Source organism: Balaenoptera physalus (genome assembly GCF_965194825.1).
Source record: "Balaenoptera physalus genome assembly, chromosome: 8".
Classification (NCBI taxonomy): Eukaryota; Metazoa; Chordata; class Mammalia; order Artiodactyla; family Balaenopteridae; genus Balaenoptera; species Balaenoptera physalus.
Window position 1 is genome coordinate 65,867,262 of NC_138887.1, and position 20,990 is coordinate 65,888,251.

A 20,990-nucleotide genomic window follows, 5' to 3' on the forward strand; every position below is an offset into this window, starting at 1 on the left:
AGAATGAATAAATGAATAAAATAGTATATTTATAAGCAGATGTTGGCAATACTTGGACTGGTGCCTGGATATGATAATCTAATTGCAAATCTTGCTTCGTTATTTATTAAATTTGAATCTCGATGAAGCAGTTCTCAGTCTACTTTTAATTACCATAGATTCTTTAAAGCAATAAACCTGAATTTCATTAAAAGAATTATATTATCCAAACTTCATTAATTCAGACTCCTTTTTCCCCTTTATTTAGTATGACATAGTGAAGTCTAATTTCACTGAATGACCCAGAGGGAAGTAAGTGATACCAAATAGGAGACAAGAAAACTGATTAAACAAAAACTCCAATGTTTACCAGAATCCCTGTCTTTCTTTATGGAAGTCAACCTCACCTGAGAGAGAGAGAGAAGACACAAAATATATTTGTAGATAATATAGACAGATGAACATGGCTATCTTTGATGCGCCTGAGAAATTATTAGAAAGTATAGGAAATAATCACTGCTTTAAAGATAAGAATCATAAATATCTCCCCTAATCCAGCAAACACCATCACCCACACAGAAGAAGCAATGTTTAAATCCAGCTGATTAAGTCAATTCTATCAAAATAGTACAATATACCTTACTCAACTTTGCTCAACTCCAGAAGTGAAATAAACACCTAAAATGTCATCTTTTAAAATATTGTTCAAATTCTTTATTCTAAACGTCAGTCTCTTTTATGTTTATGAATGCACTTAGTGTAGATAAGTCTCTGTGCTTAATTTCACTGCTTATAGGCAAAAAACTGAAATTGACATTCTGAGGCAACTCCGCTTAGTCGTCTCAAATGGTTAACTCTGATTGGCATTGGCCCTACCTAGCTGGAACCATTCTTTCCCTTCAGTTAAGGACCAGAGCTGATTACAATCAAGAGAATAGAGAGAGACTGGAGAATGGTTTCCTTCAGCTAATCTTGTTTGTTTTATTTAGGTCTACTCTCTGGATTTTCAGTAGATAATCACAGTTTTACTTTATTCCTGGTACCAGGACTTATTTTCATGTTTATCAGAGTTGTATTTTTCTCTGACATGTTCGGCCTGCTATTGCTTTTAGTGCAATTTGTTTCTCTTTCCCAAACCATAAATGTATTGTCCTTTGGCTCATTCTCTTACATTAAGCAAATAAAACTTATATGCCTCATTGAGTCTTTGCATCCTTTATTAATAGCAAAGACATTCTACTGGGCCTAATGGAAAACCACTACATAATATTAGATTTCATAGAGATGATAACCAGCAGGGGTTTGTTTTTTTTTTTTTAAATTGCTGAGTGTGATTAGAATGTTGCATTTTTCTGCTACAAAATATTATTAAGAGCTATTCTTTATTAATAGTACTTCCCTTTTACCAGGCATTTAGCATGCATTTATAGTTATTCTTCACAACAGCCTGAAGATGTAGACTTTTTAAAATCACATAAATGCAGATGGGAAAACCCAGGATTCTAGTCAGCCAGTAAATGGTAAAAGTTGGATCAGAATGAACTCTGCCTAGCTCTGAGGCCCATGACCTTTAAATAAAGAGCTGCCACACAGTGAGGTCTGCAGTTCAGTACTGAAAACAAAGTTTCTAAGCATTTAGATCCCTCTGAAATGCCTCTTTAAAACGTTATTTTCCAGAAAATTAATAAAACCCTCTACTCAATTGTAATTACTCTGAATTAAGTGAAAAATAGAGAAAAAAAAATCAGAACAGAAATAGAGGCTTGGTGAAAGGGAGACTATTCCCTTTAACCATATGCCTCCGTGGCACTTATAAACTTGCAGTTCTTTTTGACTGCTGGCCAGAAATGAATAGGGTAACAGAAATGAAAGCAGAAACAGATGTGGGCAAGTCTAGGTGACCTGCCAAGTGGAAGATAATGTTCTATACAGATGCAGACACAAATACAGTGAATAAAAATCTTAAAGACATGGTCATCTGCATTCACCAGGCAAAAAACAATGAAAAAAATACACATCTCCTGTGGGTGATTCTTCAGAGCTTAGCTCCAAGGTTTGGCGTATAGAATTCGATTTCCATTCCGAATTGTCTTCAGCTTCCTTTGCTAAGCATTATGGGTACAAAGTCTTAACTGATTGCAAATGTTTCTGTGGTAAACTTTTCCATGGGAGTCACCAGCTGGATTCCGCAGGGTTGCTTCTTTTGCAGTAAAACTTGGGAAGAAAGAATGATTAACAACAAAATCTTCCTGTAAGGACATTGTTGTAAAGAAGTTGTCAATAAGTTTGTTTTCTCTGTTTGTTAAAGGGCAGGGTGCTCAAAAGGAGCAGGTAAAATAAAGTCATGAAAAAGTACTTGGACTCTAATTCCTTCTTAGCCAGACGACTTCCAGTGGTTTAGGAGTGCAACCCAGAAGAAGTATGAGTGGTTTCCAGAAAAAACACTGTAAGTGGCCAAACCAAGCAATCTACTTAAAGTGGGCAAAGCAGAGCTGGAGGCCATTATGACTTCGAAGCAAGAGACATTATTTTTTTTCCTTCTCTCACTGGTGGACCTAAGTGTTGAGTTTTAATAGGGAATCAAAACCTGAATAGATTGCTGGAGAAGAATCGAACTCTTAGGTGTTAATCAGTTCTGTCATCTGTTGTATCTTCATTTAGAATTAAAATTCTTCAAAATAAGCTTTCCCATCAGGACTAAAAGACAGAAAATCTATTATCATGATTTCTGGATGTTCCTTCTTATATTTCCCAGGGGTCAAAAGTCTTCATTAAAACATAGCCATCCTCAAATTGGACTTCCCTGAAAAGGGCTTTATCGCTTAAGGCTTCTTAATAGAAAGACAGCAGGGTTTTCCTCTATGAAGTCAAATTGTAAACATAGCAGGTGGTCAATTAGCACATTCACCTAAAATATTTATCTGTTTATTTATTTATTGTCCTACTTTTAATCAAAGGTGAAGAGTGAAGTTCTTCCTAAGAGAAATCACTTTTCTTTGTTCTTCAGGTAGTGTCAGAGGAGGTCACTTCCTGTGGCTCAACCTCCAGGACTTCATAGGCACAGAGGCTATTCTTTTTACTTTATCATTTTGGAGGACCCAAAATATCTGAGGGCAGCAGTGCGTTCTGACTGGAGGTGGGGAGCTCTCCCACGTGTCTGCCACATTCTTCACAGGGCAGGGCAGGGATGCGCTCAGCTAAACTGATTGGTCTTTCCTCCTTCCTGCATCATGTCACTTACTGTCTGTGGTATTGTGGAATCCCTCCCGTATCTTGGCATTTCTCTCCAGAGGCCCAAGACCTTCTCCTGGAGGCCTCCCTCTGGCAGGGATAGTGGACTGTATCTCTCTTATCTTATCCCTTGGGTATGACGGGAAAGCTTTATATATGAGGTCTGGGGCTTATATCTCTAAATCTGTTCATATAGCACCTACAGTGAGTTTGTGTTGAGAATTAGAGGGGGACTTAGAAGGATGAGGAGAAGGCATTTCCCATAGCTTCTTAAAGGACACCAAGGAAAATGGTCCTGAATAAGTACCGTTTGCTTGCTCAGCTCTGTATTTAGACCCTGGTGTGACTCATAACTTCCTGTGAGAATCAACCTCATGGAGGTGAGGGTGAATTGGGGGGTGGGTTTCTTTGGGGATACTGGGCTTGGCAATGCCAACCCACCCCATAGCTGTGGACATTCTAGATCTGTGGTTCACATCATTTACGTCTTTGTGGCACGCTTTTGAATTCTAGATTCTCAAATCAGCACACTTGAAAAGATGAACAGGTGAAAACAGTTTTTATTTTTAAAAGGGAAAGTTTTGGAAAACTAAAAAAAAAAAAAGTACTGAAGTAACCACACTCTTCAACTGGTCACACTTAGGGCCTTCAGCTTGAATCCCTATTTGAATCAAGTTTTTTGAATACTCTGACAATACTTTTGCATTTTTGAAGGAAGATCCTCACATGTTGCAGTGAATGCTCAGTTACTCTTTCATGCTAGATCGAGTTTAACCTCTCTTTTCTTACTCTCAGCAAATATACTCTATTCTATAGTATACTGCATGGTCAGGTGAGTTCAGTATCCTATCAGGTGGGCCACACCATAAGGGTTCATGTCCTTAGTTGCAGCAAAAATACATTTCACATATTGAGCCCAAACTGTACAGTGATGAAAAGTTGTCCATCAGTGTTGAGAACCTGTGCTCCAGAAATCCCTCACTTTCTGGTCCTCTCCAGCCTCAGCTTGAAGGAATATATCAGGAGCATTTGAGTGGTAAAGCCTGTCTTTCTGTGCATCTTTTCCTAGCTGATTCTTGTTAAGAACTGTTAAAGCTTTGAGATTTTGCCTTGCTTGCAAACTAACAAGTAAGACTGCCACAGTTTCATGGATACTGGTAGAAGACAAAAGACTGCTGGGTGAGAGACAGACTGTTTATTACTCGCAGTAATAACAATGGTCAGAATATAAGTTTTTTTCCCCCCCAATTCTCTGAGTGCCACAGGGTGATTTAAAAAAAACAGATGATATCTGCACATGCAGTAGGTTGCATTATAGGAGAGAAACCCTGAATTTAGGGAACCCGAATCTTTTACAACAAGCAGTAAGCTTTCCTGTGTTTGCTGTCTATTTTACTAGATGATAAACATGTTTTTCTTCCAAGGTTGTTCATGGTACAAACATCCTTGAAAATATAGTCCAGAATAAAAGAGCAATCAGGGCTTCTCTTGCAAAATGTGCAGAAACGTGAGACCCATAAAGAATTGTCTCCCAACAATTTCATGCATGTATAACAGAGCTGGTAATACATTATTTTTAGGATGAAGGAGAGTTGAATTATTTTCACCCAGGACTCTAATTCCATCTTAGGCCATGTTTTCTTTTTGTAGGGTTATTATACTGATTTGGAAGATTAAGAGAAGACAGAGATGAAAAGGGTTGTTCTTGAGTGTTCAATGTACGGACAGACTCATAATTTGTCCGTTCTTAGTAAATGCTAAGTAGTGGAAGTAAATGATTCTTCACAAAATGGTGACCTTTCTTTTCAGGTTATTGCTCCTGAGTTCATGCCTCAAAAAACTACCAGTGGGTAGTACATCGGGTTTGCCAAAAAGTTTGTTTGTTTTTTTTCCATAAAATGGCTCTAGTAGCGCTTAGTTGTCTTTAACTCCATTTGAAAAAATTTTGTTAGATTGTATTATGACAGCTGTCATATTAGCATGCATTAAAGAAAAATCAAAATTGGTGAATTTTTGTTTAGCCATTTTAATATTGAAGGTGGAAGAAAAAAGCAACATTTTTGGCACATTATGCTTTACTATTTCAAGAAAGGTAAAAACGCAACAGAAACACAAAAAAAGATTTGTGCAGTGTATGGAGAAGGTGCTGTGACTGATCGAACGTGTCAAAAGTGGTTTGTGAAGTTTTGTGCTGGAGATTTCTCACTGGACGATGCTCCACAGTCAAGTAGACCAGTTGAAGTTGATAGCGATCAAATGGAGACATTAATTGAGAACAATCAATGTTATACCACATGGCAGATAGCCAACTTACTCAAAATATCCAAATCAAGCGTTGAAAATCATTTGCACCGGCTTGGTTAGGTTTATTGCTTTGATGTTTGGGTTCCACATAAGTTAAGTGAAAAAAACCTTCTTGACTGTATTCCACATGCCATTCTCTACTGAAATGTAACAAAAACGGTCTGTTTTTAAAACAAATTGTGACAGGCGATGAAAAGTGGATACAGTACAACAATGTGGAACAGAAGAGATTGTGGGGCAAGCGAAATGAACCACCACCAACCTCAGCAAAGGCCGGTCTTCATCCAAAGAAGGTGATGTTGTGTATATGGTGGGATTGGAAGGGAGTCCTCTATGATGAGCTCCTTCCAGAAAACCAAACAATTAATTCCAACGAGTACTGCTCCCAGTTAGATCAACTGAAAGCAGCACTCGACGAAAAGCATCCAGAATTAGTCAACAGAAAACACATAATTTTCCATCAGGATAACACAAGAGCGCATGTTTCTTTGATGACCAGGCAGAAACTGTTACAGCTTGGCTGGGAAGTTCTGATTCATCTGCCATATTCACCAGACATTGCACCTTTGGATTTCCATTTATTTCGATCTTTACAAAATTCTCTTAATGGAAAAAATGTCAATTCCGTGGAAGACTGTAAAAGGCACCTGGAACAGTTATTTGCTCGGAAAGATAAAAAGTTTTGGGAAGATGGAATTATGAAGTTGCCTGGAAAATGGCAGAATGTAGTGGAACAAAAGGGTGAATACATTGTTCAATAAAGTTCTTGGTGAAAATGAAAAATGTGTCTTTTATTTTTACTTTAAAACCGAAGGAACTTTTTGGCCAACCCAATACTTAGGTGTCATCTTTCCAATGTTCAATCGTTACCCAACCACTGTAAAATCATTAAAATTTGTATACCATCCTCTCCCACAGACTGGGACTTTAATCTGAGCACTACAGGTAGATTCTAACTTCAAAAATTGGTCCTATAATTGTTACTGAAAAAAATCCATTTATAGATTGGGGAAACCAATTATTGTTTTGTCATTTCAGAGGTTTATAAAATTAACCTTTTAACTAATTAAAAATGATATAATGAATTCTAAACTTCAGCCGACTAAAAATACAAAAGAGGGGGAACTTTTAAGAAACCGAGCCATTATGGGGGCTCATTTGACGAGTGAAGAGAAAAGAATAATTAAAACAGTGTCTCTGATTCAAAGAGGCTCCAGGTCAGTTTTCTCTCTGAATAAACAACGTTTTCTCAGTGGGAGCCTGGTCTGCGAGCAATTAATTTCAAATGGTAGTTTTATATGTTCTGGGAAATGTAAATATCGATACGAGAATTATCTCCCTCTCCTCTTTCACTGTATTTCCTTTCTCCAAGATGGATCATATTGTGGGGTTAGAATTCATACAGGGTTCTCTCTGCTAACCAAGAAAGAGTGGCCTGATGAATGCTCTAAGAGAGCACAGCTTTGGCAGATAAAAAGAATGGCAAGGAAAAAAAGACGACGTTGCATCAGACTCAGATTATTTTCCCCTGAGGAAAAGGACAGCTTCAGCCTTCTCTTTTGTGAGCTTTCAGTCTGCCATTACTCTTCTGGGTCTCCACAGAGAAGTAAATAATTTCCAGGTTGCTTTCATTTTGGAAAACAGAAAACACCCTGAGAGGATTTAAAGAAAATAACCATGCTCATCAGAGATACCCAACTTCATGACTCTTTGCTCTGTGGAATTCTTAGGGAGAGTTTGTCCTTGTAGTGTTTACAGAGATGGAGTTTCTTATGCTGTTTCTGTGGAGCATATATTCATGTTAGGGATTAAGCTCCATGCAAAACACAGAGAAAAAAATGTCTGGTGCATGAATGGGATAGAAACTTTCTTAAAAACACCTTTTCCTTTTCTCTGTATATATTGCTGAAGTACACTTTTAAAAGTGTTTCTTTTAAAATTAGATTCCAGTTGGTTATGAAACTGTTTCTCTAAGGACCATCTTTTTCATATATGTTTCTGTCCAAAGGGTATAATTTCTTTGGTTTGTAGAAGGCTGTTTTGTTCAACACGTATACTACTTCTCTTTTCTGCCCATTATTATATATCTTTTCTATTCAAATGTAACTCCTTCTGTTGGTGGTAATTATGGAGACTTGCTCTTATGCTAGTCAGTGGGGGAGATTACAAAGGTGAGCATCGTCCATGACATCAGGAGTTTATAGTCTAGAACTCAGCAGACCAGTACAGTAGCCACTGGCCACATGCAGCTACTGAACACCTGAAGTGCGGCAAGTATGAATAAGAAAGTGAATTTTAAATTTTATTTACTTTAAATTAATTAAAATGTAAAATATCTCAGTTTTTAAAACATTTATTACATGTGGAAATGATAAAAAGATACAGAATCTTAAGATTTATTTCACCTGTTTAGATGGACAGATTTACCAAATAAAAGAACAACATGCCCAGTTAAATTTGAATTTCAGATAAACAAGGAATGATTTTTTAGTACAAGCATATTCCTGTTTTTTATCTGGCAAGTCTACCTGTTTTCTTCACTTCTTTTAATATGACTACTAGAATATTTAAAATTACTTATATGGTTCCCATGATATTTCTGTTGGATAGTATTTCTCCAGAATAAATATTGTTATTCTGACTTCCTAGAATACAAAACTTCATGAAGGCAAGGATTTTGTCATTGTGTTTTCTGACATAAATATAGTTGATTTCTCAAACATAAGATTTATAACATGATTTTTCCTGGGAACCAAACTGATAGGTCTTAGAAGAGTTGTTTCAAGCTAGAGGGCAAGGATTTTCAGGCGCTGGGGTTCTCTCCATGACTGCTTGACTTCTGTCAATCCATTGTTCCTTTCCTTTTGTCACTTTCCTTCTCAACCACGATCCATGCATTATGACTTCAGTAACACGATGGCCAGTACCACTAAACGCATTCACCTTTGGCTCTTCATTGCACCCATCAGGCATAAAGTCAGCCCCAGATTAACCCAAAGATCTGCCCTCCCTGTGTTTGCAGCTAACAGCCCAACCTGACTGTAGAAGGTAGCACAGCAGGCCTCACTGGATATTCTATAAATGTAGAGTCAACAACTGCAAATGGGCATTTAACTTGCTGCATGACTTTTGGTCAATTCCCACCCACATTTTCTGAAAAGACTTTCAAATCCTCTGTTCTCCATAATCCTCAATATTTCTATCCTTTCCATTGCTCTCCAAAGATAGTATTTTCACAGAGAAAATGGAAACTGTTAGATAAGATTGTGATCTCTCATGTTCCCATTTCCAAATGTATCTCTGCCTACACCTGTATCTAATCTATTCTCCTTTCCTGCTGTCTAACAGAGGAACTGTTTGCATCCTCTTGAAAGCCCATCTGCTCACTTGCCCTTTAGATTTGTACACTGTCTCCACCTCTGTCTCCCTACCCATACCCACCACCACTCAATAGGGAGAGTGGCCTGTCCCCATCACTAAACTATGATAGTTCTTGTTCAGATCAACAAGGGCCCCCAGGTCTCTAAATCCAATGGACAGTTTCAGGCTGCTTATAACTTGACCTCCCTGTGGCATTTGTCACTGCTGAGCATTTCTTATTTTCCTTCACTGTCTGGACACAATCCTTTTCTGCTTTCTTCCTGCCTCCTTGTTGACTTGTTATCTTTGCAGGTTCATCCTTCTCTCTCCTGACTTTAAATTATCTGAATTTTTCAGTGCTTGAGTCCTTTTTTCTTTCCAATTGGTACTATGTCCCTAGGCTTTCTCATTATGCCTCTGGCTTCTATTACCACCTATATGCCCAAAGGTGCAACTGCAGCCCACTCCAGACCCATATTTCCCTTTGACATCTTAGGATTGATGTCTAAAGATCACCTTGAGCTCAATATGCCAAAACTGAATTCATTATTTCTCCCTCTCCCCAAACCTGGTTCTTTTCAAGCGTTATCTGTTGCAATGACCCCTGCCCTCTCACCTTCATGAAGTTCAGACTTGCATTGCAGTCTGACATCTTTCTCAGCCTCCTCCGACGTTTTCCCCAATAAATCTATTGCACATTTAATTCCATCTTAGTGTCTGTTTTTTGGACTAACAAGGTAAACAAAAACCTTTGGAAGAGGAAGTAACAAAGAATATAGCTGAGACTGTAATAGATCTCATTGAACTCAGTCCTTTCATTTTCATAAGCAAGAATGTTGAAGCTTAGAAATCCTTAATTGGGATGGAACTGAACAAGACCTGTCATCGTCAACGTCCATATGCATAACCTCTGTTATGCTGCCTCATGTGCTTCACTGCTGGTAAATGTAACATTTCCTCAGAGGTAGACAGTGGTTCTATGCTGAATATGTTTTTAGGCATTTTCAAAGGTTAACTTTAATGTGAACTTTAATGACATATAACATACAGAAAACTACATAAATCATAAGTATCCTTCCCAATGAATTTTCACAAAGTAAACCCACCTACCTAACAACCACCCACAACACAGTATAGAACATCACTCATGCTACAGAAGACCCCGTGGGCTTCCCTCCAAGTCGGGAGTACTCCTTCCCCTTCAAAGGAAACCGCATCCTAACTTCTAACATCAAAGACTAATTTTTAATTTACCTCAATGAAGTAGCTCAAATCCATAGGTTCACAGTGCCTCAAACAAGTAGCTATGTGTATATGTAGCAATATACCATAAAACCCCAGAAACCATTCTGTTTACTCTTTCAGTGCTAGAATCAAGATCCTTTCCTTGTCCTGAATTGGTAATAGTTTTTAAGAAACACATGACATCTTCGCCAGAAATTGGGCATGTTCTTTCCCCTGTGTCCCCGTGGAGAAGTTGTTTAACACCTCTAAGATTCATCTTCCTCAGCTGTAAAATGAGGATAATAATATTACATACTAAGATACAATAATCATGGAATAAATAAGTTAATGCACATGAAAGTTATATCATGGTATCTAGAACACAGTATAACTTCAATGAATGCTAGTTTTGTAGGAGTTATTATTAGTAATACTAATATACAAAAGTTCGTACCAGAGCTTTTTAGAAGCAATGTGCTAAATTAGTGACATCTTGTCCAACCTTGTGCAAATGACTTAGTTTTTGAGTGTGTGAATTTCTCCTCTTTTCTAAGGAGACAAAAGGTGAAGAAACAATTAATTAGTTGTTTTGTAAGTGCTGAGCTCTGCAGATGAGAAGATGAAAGGTGCCTTTTAAATATACAAATTATCCTTTTGTTTCAAAGCACAGCAGTGCAAAGGCAAGTCACTATCCTCTTGAGAGATTGATGGTCTTTTAGGAAGAGTAAAAGTCATAGTAACTTTTGAAATCCCTCAAGAATACTTGGATTACATTCTAAAACAAAAACCTCTATCTCCATTCTAGAAAAAAAAGAACTGCTATATTGAAAAAGTAATCCAAAATTATTTTCTCCTGAAGTAATGAAGTTAATAGCCATAAAGGCACAGATATATGTACACTGTTATAAATGGTAGGGATTGGGAGGTATGCTACAGAGGAGTCAAGAATCCTGAGATCCAGTCTCTTCTTTTCTGCCATCCAGTTGTATGGCTTTGGGCAAATCATCTTACTTTTTTTAGGGCTCAATTTTCTTGCCTGTAAAATGAGTTGTTAGTCCAATAATTTTATAATTCTACTAGGCACACCACTTTTTTTTTTACTATCGTCCAGTGAAAAATTTGAAACATGTATGTTAATTGTTGATAGAACCAAGATTTTCAGAGGATATAGAATCATACTCAAAACCAAGTCTAAAGACCGAATTCAACTCTTTGTGTGTGTGTGTGTGTGTGTGTGTGTGTGTGTGTTGGAGTGGTTCAGACACTGACAGAAAGGAGTTTATAAAAAAGGAAAGAGGATACTGTGGGTGACAAGAGAATGAGTGTTTATAGTATTGAGTCCTAGATTTCTTGTTTCTGAATATAGCTTGAACCTGAGTGTTCTCAGTTTGGAATTCAGACAGGTGGTGTGACACAGTGGAAATAGTACTGAAATAACCATCAAGAATCTGGGTTCTAATAGCTATTCTGTCTGATTAGTAGTGTGATATTTGACATGTCATTCACCTCCTGGGTATTCTCAGATGTAAAAAAAGAAGTGGTTGGATGTGACGACTCAGGCCCCTTATAGTTCTTAAAGTCTTTGATTTTTTAAGAGGAGAACGAAGCAATTTTACTGTGTGGTGTGGGTATTGGGTGGAGTGGCTTTATGCACTTAGGAGTCAATCTGAGGCTTATAATTAGAGAACAGTCCAGGCAAAACTTTTTGCCTTGTTTTTTTCAGGACATTTGAGAGATTTATAACTTTAATTTTGTTTCAGTCAGCTATGTTCACAGTAATGCTGTATAACAAGCACTGCAAAGTTTGCCAGCTTCTAGCAAAAAATTCATTTATTTCTCACTCATGCCTTTGCAGGTCACCTGAAGTTTGGCTGATGTCGGCTGGACTGGATTCCAGGTTGCAGGTTAGTTTGGGGTGTCTATATGGGACCAGTGGAATATACTGGGTGTGTGGACTATCTCAGGGCTATGTAGACCTGCAAGAGGGCAAGTCCAATTGCTCAGGTAAATTTCAATTTCTTTTTCTGTCTTCAAATTTTATTTATTTAATTTAGAAATTGAGGTATCATTGTTTATAACATTATATAAGTTTCATGTGTACAACATTATATTTCCACTTTATACACTACAGCACGCTCACCACCAAAAGTTTCGTTTTCATCTGTCACCATACAATTAACCCCCTTTACCCATTTTGCCCTCCCCTCATTCCCCTTCCCCTCTGGTAACCACTAATTTGTTCTCTGTATCTATGTGTTTTTGTTTGGCTTGGTTTGCTCATTTTCATTTTTGTTTTGTTTTTTGCAAATTTTGATTTTTAGGCTGAGGTTGTCTTTGTTCTGTCCCACTGGCCAAAGCAAATTATATGATCAAGTCCAAAGTTAAGGGGCTTAGAAGTATACTCTATTTACCATAAGACCATGGCAAAACTACAGGTGGATAGCACTACTATAGGAGAGCAAAAGACTTTGGACCAATAATTCAATTTACGACAACTTGATATATGTGTGTGAATATGGGGATGTGTAACAGAACAAGGAAAGCAAAAGAGGATTCTGAGTGGCTTAGGTAAGAGAACCACATACGTTTGAGGAGAAGGATCTAGGTTCTATAACTCAATACCAATTATTGATTAACTTCTGTATACCCGTCTTCTGTATCCACTGGTGAAGTAGTTTCTTGTACTCTATATTGTTGGCTCAATAATGCTGCTAATGACTTTCTATAGAGAAACTATTTTTATCATGCTCAATAATAGCCTCCACATGGCTAAATATCGCAATCAATTCTCAATTCCCACCATATTTGACCTACCAGTGGCATTTGACATAGTTGAATGCTCTGTCTTCCTGTACACTTTCTCACTTCACTTACTTCTGCTCATTGGCCAGAGCTTGTCACATGGCTCCCTCCAACTTCAAGGAAAGCTGGAAAAGTAAGGAACCCATGGATATTCAGGGAGCACTGACTGCTTCTGCCACATTTCTGAAGGATTCTCTGAGCCCACTTTATTTTCCTCTCTCGTGACTTTGGGGGTGTGCCTCGTATCTCCTCCATATACTGATGACATTCTCTAATGGTAAGTATTTGCTAAAAGGACACATGAATAAAATGGCCCCAAAGGGAACACAGAAAGGAGGAAAAAAAGAAGTAGTGGACACATAAATGATAGCCTATCTAAGTAAGAGGCACTATGGTGTTGGCACCACTTACTAGCTGGTGATGTGGGCAAGTTTTTTAACCTCGCTGTGCTTCAGTTATCTGTAAAGATAGGAGTGATAATAATAGCACCTACCTCATAGGATCTTTTGAGGGCACAATTAATATACATGAGTTACTTAGAACAGTGCCTGGCACGTGGAAAGTATAATAAGCGCTAGCTATAACTATTTCATGAATTGAACAATTAAATTCTAAATAATAGAGAACTGAAACTATAAGTGATAGCAAATTTATAAAATTTTAAATTGTTTCCCATATAAACCCCAGTCTAATGAGGGAGAGTCTCATTTTAATATGTTTTATTACCAGGATTATGGAAACACATAAAAAAATAAAAACAGAATGTGTTATTTCTCTGCACATGTGGCACTTTGGCTAGAGGTAATTTTTTTTTCTTTTTTTTTTTTTTGAAAAGCAGAACAAGAGCATTTTGGAAATGGAACAGACCCAATGAGTAGGGGGCACTTAAGATGTGTTTTGTAATTGCACACCATATTGTTTTATTGAAACTTTTCTCATTTAGTGTCAAGGGACCATGATGAGTGTCTTGGGGTCTAAGGGCCTTGTGAGAAGCCTGCAGAGAACTCAGGCCCACCCCTGCTGATGTGGCCCTGTGATGACGGCTTTTCTTCTAAACTGTCAGCAGGAAGGTTTTCTTACTGCCTTCTTTCCCTCTGCATTTCCAGCAAGGAAGAACAGCTGAGGCAAATGAGACAGAATCTTTTTCCAATTACATAGTATGCATATTTCATTTCAGCTGCCGCCTATGAGAAACATGATACTGAGTGAGTTAGTGGTGCTGAGGCAAAACCAGCCTACAAAAGATTTGGGGGGTACATTGTTAAATTTCCAGAAGATTATTTGGGTGAAATAGTTTGGTAGGTTAATTATCAGACTGAAAGGTTTAAGGTATTTAGTTGCTATAGAGGAGAAATTGCAGCCCTAAATACAGTCCCAAATTACTTTTAAAGCACAAAATGGTAAAAACATAAAAATGTGACAAATCATTCTGGCTTTTTAGACTATAATTGTTTTGAAGGGGAGAGGGTAGAGCTTTTAGAGGAGAGGTGATTTACTTGGTGGCACTTAGCTGCTAACTTTTACTTTGAGGAAGGGTATATGTGAATTGACTTTCTTCACATCATCATTTAACTCTTAACTCTTCATAAATGTTCCTGAGGGAAAAGGCCAAGTTGGAGTTTTCCCTGTGCTGAACTAAGTAAAACACCAGCCAAAATTCAAACTAACATTTTTTGAAAAAACATAACTTCTGAACAAGAATCTAAATTAAGTCAGTTATGTTTCCTGTTCCTTTCTCTTTCTCTCTTATGTCTTATTGCTTTGGACCCCTCTCCCTCTCTCTCCCTTGGAAGAATCCTTCCTTATTTCTCTTTCCTTTGTTTTTCTCCTTTCTGTCTCAAACATCCTTTGATAATCTAATCTACAATGGAGCAAATACTATGCAGTGTCCTGGGGAAGGGGCGGTGATGGATGATGGAGAGGGACGAAATGAAAATCTTTTCTCTGTTCCCAAGAAATGCACAGACTTCTGGGGGTCATCCAGGTATAAACATAGTCTTATAATTCAGGTTGCCTAGATTGGGGCTTTTGGTCATGCTGAGGTCTAGAAGATCTCTCCCAAGTCTCCTGATTTAGGGATATAGACCAGTATAAATTCCAGCTCTGCTACTTACTAGTTGGGTGACCTGAGGTAAGTTTCTTGAACTCTTGGAACCTTAGTCTTTCTGATCTGTAAAATGGGCATGATACTTAGTTGAAGATCATTAATAAGGATGGAATTCAAATACACAGGAAGATGAATGAGCAGCCTACCGCAATAGTAATACTGTAGTAATGCAGGTATAATGAGGGCTTGAAGTAAGGAAGGATGCACAGTACCAAGGGGATGAAGAGGAGGGTGAAGAAATATTAAATTGACAGAACTGGGAGGGCTTAGATACAAGCTGGTTGCAAGGGGGAGTGGAGGAGTCAAAGGTAAGGAGGATTTGGAGGTTTCTGGCTTTGGTCTCAGGTGATGCCATTAACTGGGAATAGAAATTCAGTAAAAATAAAATCTACTTTGGATCTTTGTTTTGAAAGCGCTGCAAAATATTCAAATAGAGATACCCAGAAGGTAATTTGAAACATAAGTCTAGAGAAGTCATCAAATTTCAATACGTATTTGCTAAGCACATAACATGTGCGAGATAATCTGTGAGGCACTGAATGTGGAATGGCTATAGAAAGACTTAATTATTCCTTTGCTTTCCAGTGGAGGAGAAAGATGTAAAATAAATACTAACACAGTGAAATATAGAACTAAAAATATATAGGTTATATTAAGGAAGATCACAAAGTGCTCTGAAAATATCTAGTAGGAGGTGCTAATTTAGATTGGGAGGTTTGGGGAGGTCTCTTTGAGGAGATGTAAGCTGTGACTGACAGTGAATTTGACTTAGCTGAGTGTAATTAACTCCTAGACTGTAACTGCCATGACTTTTCCCCATGGTTGCATGTTGGTGACTATAGCTCTATTTAGTAATCTACATTTTAGCAGAAGGAATCAGTAAGAGGAAGGAGTGCTTCCTATGTACTGCAGGAACATCGGCATAGACTTCATCTTACATCTAATTAATCAGAACTGCATCACATCTCTAGCCCTAGATGGAGGGTGATGAAGGAGAAGAGGTTGGAAATTCAGGTTGGTGCATTTGGCCAGTGGTATCCGCTACATTAAGGAAGAATAATGTCTTCAAAGTTGAGAGAGAAGAAAGTTTCAAGAAGGTGAATTGACAGCAAAATCAAATGTCACGGAGGTGGAGAAAGATGAGCTCTGAAACAAAACTACGGATTTGACATTTAGAAGGGCAGAGACCCTGCCCACTGTGCTCTCCGCTGTATTCCAGACACCTTCTCCAGCGCCTGGGACAGAGAAGGCAATTAATCACTGACTAGGGAAATGAATCTGGCTGCAGTGTATTAGATGTATTGCATGCATAAAGGTCTGTATTGATCATCCAGTATAAATTAAATTCTAATTTTCTCTAAGTAAATACTTTCTGGAAAGAGTGAGCGTCTGGAGAGTTATTCTTCATATGTACATCAGAAACCCGTTAGGAGGAATAGACTAGAACTTAAAAAATATTTCCCCAAAGCTCAATGAAACAAGAGAAAGGAACTACCTGGAAGAACTTGCTTACCTCTGTAATTTTAGTAGCTGTTTTTAGTAGGGACAGATGGTTTGTAGATAGGGCAAAGCTGTTTAAGTATCATTAGAGCTATTTATTTTTATGCTCTTTTGTTATAGGAAAGATTCACAGCAGTTTTCTGTCTTATAGAATGGTAGAAAAATTTCTATGAAAGCCATTTATGTTATCAAATGTATTCAATTAATATCTTATATTTGCATGACAGTTTAGAGCTCGCAAAGCACATTTAAATATAACATCTCATTTGATTATCTCAGCCATATGGGAGGTTATTAGGGCAAGTGTCATTAACCTCCCCATTTTATCATTAAAAAAAATTCAAGAGATCTTAAGTAATTTACTAAAAAATCACACAGTGCTAAGAGAGTGAACCAGGATTCGAACATGAATTTTAATTCCTAATTCAGTGTTCTATCAGTGGGTAAATAAATTTTTGAAATGCTCCCTTCTCTTTGCAGAGACTGCTAGGAAAAGATGAAAGGGGCCAGACTTTGTATATGGATGAGACTATTAATTGCAAGGCATACTTTACTCAGGGATCCTGTGTTAAGTGGTGTTTATAATGTAGGATAACTACAAGGATAGTTTCCTTTTTCCGTTGGGGAATCATATTTTTTGGGTCTGCTCTTCATTTGTGGTATTCTTTGCACGTGGTCAAGTGTTTATTGTCCATGCATTATTTTAGTTGGAAGTAAGAACAAACTTCACAGAAGAGGTAAGTTATATGTACATGAGGTAACTTGATCTGATTTAAAGCCTGATTAGAATTTACTATCTCAGGATTCAGGATTTAACTCCTCAGGGAGCACAGCTTTCCTTGTGGACATTCTGTCTTTCATTCCTATTGTACATTTCTATCTCAGTTTCAAAACTGAGTTTTACCTGATTTCCCTCCTTTCTTCTGGTACATTCTGTGGCTTGCCATATGCAACCAATCCATGCACTTTGAGCCCTTCTGGGGGAAGTGTTGATATGTTTACTTGGATCCTTTAAATTCCCTGCCTCATCTTCCTTGTGACCAATGACAGGATAAGGCACCTATCTTCTCAAAGAGAAAAGCACTAACTATATATCTATTTGTGGTCCATAATTCCAAGGTTTTATTTTGTGAGGAAAAAAGATGAAGAAGAGAAATAACTCACTATTCTGTAAAAGATACTTAAATTGTAAATTACTACCCATTTGATTTGACAAAGCCTAAGTTTGTGGGCCTTGAGGCTGCGAGCAGTTCCGAGCTGCCTGACAGATAAATGAGAGCTGTTGATCCAGGTGAGCAATGGAGCTGAGGGACTCACTTGTCACCAGGTGACTTTGGAGATTATGACTCTGTGTGCTTGAGAAGCCTTGCAGGTGGATGTGTGCAATAAATCAAAACTAATCATATCCTGAAGAGAACAACAGCTGTGTTTATGCCCTTATGGGGTTATGTTGACCCTCCCTAGTGGGCCTCCTAGAAGTGTTACACTTGAGGACTTGCTAATAGTTTATCTGAAACACGTTTTGAATCCATTTATTAAAGTTTTAAAGATTTATTTTATATCTTTCTTCCAGGGTTCAGGTTTTGGTATTTTCATTCATTCACTCAACAAACCATTCTTAATATTTTCTATGTGCCAGATGCTGGCCAGTGAGATGCAAAGATGAACTAGGCAATGTCTTTATAATTAAGAAACTCACATCTAGTAAAGAAGGTAAAACACACAGACCATGAAAGAAAAAAATGTGGCACAGGAATATTTATTAATAGTATTTTATGTATTAATATATTTAACAGAAAGAAAAATAAGAGAAGAAACGGAAGGGGTAGGTATGTATAGAAAGAGTAGGCAAAAGAAAGGATCAGTACAGATATAATATACTCACATTCTATATTATTGACAGCTTTCATATGCAGAACACTTTTTTGAAAATAAATGATTGTTTGCAGTGATAGTCAGCTAAAATTATCTAGTCATAAGGAATCAAAAGAACAGTGAATTTGTTTGAAAAGTGTAATTACTGAGGCTTACAAATAAGCAAAACCCAGCAATTATAAACTGATGAATTTGTCTTCATCTAATGTGCTTACCCACATTAGAGTCTTCTGTACAATTTTTGGCACTAGAACTTGAGAATAATATTGGGAGCTTGGAAAGATTCAGAATAAAATTTCAAAAATTTATTAAAACGAGATCCTCAACAGGGACAGTACCAAGTGGCTTGAGGAGGGGGGGATTTAACCCTTCAAGCCCTCAAATAAAGATGCAATGCAAGTAAAACAGTGCCCTCAATATTCACTGCAGCTTCAGAAGTTGACATCCTTGCCAGCCAACCAGATTATTACCCCCAGGGCCCTTATAGATAGAAATTCTAGAGTCTCCAGTTGCTCCTAAATGATAGAAATGAGATTTATGAGGAACATCTATGGGATTTTCAACATCTGCTTCACCCTAAGTACTCAAAAATAATTGTCAAAATGAATGAAGATGAGGATGAGAAGTGACTCAAAGACTGACTTAGCTATTCTTTCTTGTACATCCTTTGTACCTGTTTTGGATTTTAAATAGAACATTATTATGAGTTGGTTAATATTGTTAAGAATCCCTCCCCCCACCATCAAAGATGTAAGTTTCTTGATTCAATGTGCAAAATAAAGGATTTGGGGTAGACAGAGTTTTTCCTTACAGAAAAAAATATTAACAGGTTAATTTATAGAACTCTTTTTTTTAAAGGAAAGTAGATTTTCAGTAGTCTGGGATAGTTTTTAGAGGAAAATTTGAGGACCTATTAAGTTTCCTTTCTGCCCTACAGTGTAGGACCATATCTACATGGAAAACTTAATGATATGTGAAAAAATTATAGATTCATGGAATCATAAGAATGAAAGAATCTATTATTTCATCTATTCTCAAGCCATCTGTATTTTCTCCATCCACATATCCTATTGCTTAACTAACAGCAGTCTCTGAAAATTTTCCTTTGTCTACTTTAACGTGTTTTCATTGAGATGCTAGTGCTAGGGGCTGTGGTGGAAGACAAAGATTACTAAGAAATGGTTGCTCTTTACTTTTTAAGGGCATACGACCATGTTGGAAAGAAAACTACGACCTTAAAGGGGCATGAAACCTCAAGCTCATGATTTGTAACAAAATACCTTATTCAATAGTTAATATCTAACCTTTTATTATATTGTGTATCCACGTTTCCATTGTTCTCCACTCCCTCCCACATGCAAAGAATGAATTATTTGGGGTTACAGGCTATTTGGCCAGTACAATTTTGTCTGTAAATACTTCCACTTACTCACCACACACACACACACACACACATCACACTCACGTACACACACACATCACACAAACACCCCCCACACATGCACACACACATATCACACACACACCACACACACACATCACACATACATCACACACACACCACACACACACACCACACACACATCACACACACACCACACACACACACATCACACACACACACCACACACACATCACACACACACACCACACACACATCACACACACACACACCACACACACATCACACACACACACCACACACACACCACACACACACACACACACACACACTTAAAATTTTAACTTATACGACTTTGGAGGTAATTATTTCATGGTGCCTTAATTCTGCATAGTTTTTCTTCACTTAGGAATGCAGTGGTATGTTGAAGTAAAAGCATTTTTTGACTTTCCACAAGGGTGTGGGCTTCTCCCTGGGTTTCCACATTTTCCTTTGTGCCTCCTGTGGAATGGTTTGTGGAGACTGCAAAAAAGCCGAGGCCGACGCCTTACTCCTTTCCCCTCCCCTGCTCCCTTCCAGCTCATCATATTCTTATATAATCCAAGAGAAATCTGCTTTTGGTTAGAATGCAGTTGAGGGAAAAGTAAGGGTTTTTTTTTTTTTTTTTTTTTTTTACTTTAAAATGTTCCAAGTTTGTATGAAAGTTCTGTGGAAGCAACAACTTAAATGGAGGCAGCTGGAAATCATTAAGGGAACTTGCAGCGGACAGTGATTCAAGCAGGTTGGAATTTCCACTCTCTCCCTTTTTATGGTACTTTAAGCAAGTTAGTGTTGCTTTTGAAACTTGAATTAGCCCTCTGACTATGAGAGTTGGAAAATTATTTTATTCCTCTACTTCCTAGAGACCACTTCACTGATTTCAGAGGCTGTTACTGCAAATGAATAAATGAACACATTTGGAACTAACTGGTGCTCGGCAGCAATGCGCCTCATATTTCATGATTATCCTTGCATCTTCCTGGTCTGAGTCTGATTTGAAGTGATAACCACTGAGGAACATTATGAACACTTTGTGGCTACTTTCCTAGTCTTATGTGATAAGAGAGGTCCCAATTTTTACCTCCCACCTTTCTTCTTTAAGGGTTGTGCCACTTTTAATGACAAATAGTTGCAAATGAGTCATTCCAAGTTCTTTTTTTGCTCCAA

General features: G+C 37.7%; 1 long non-coding RNA gene across 2 annotated transcripts in view; it reads left to right on the plus strand.

Moving 5' to 3' along the window:
- The window catches only part of LOC309665579, a 227,053-nt gene that overhangs the window by 25,829 nt on the left and 180,234 nt on the right, over positions 1 to 20,990 (plus strand). For both annotated transcript variants that reach the window (XR_014266525.1, XR_014266526.1), the window contains exon 3: positions 11,954 to 12,002. This is a non-coding gene — a long non-coding RNA (uncharacterized lncRNA). The remainder of the gene's footprint in view (positions 1 to 11,953; positions 12,003 to 20,990) is intronic.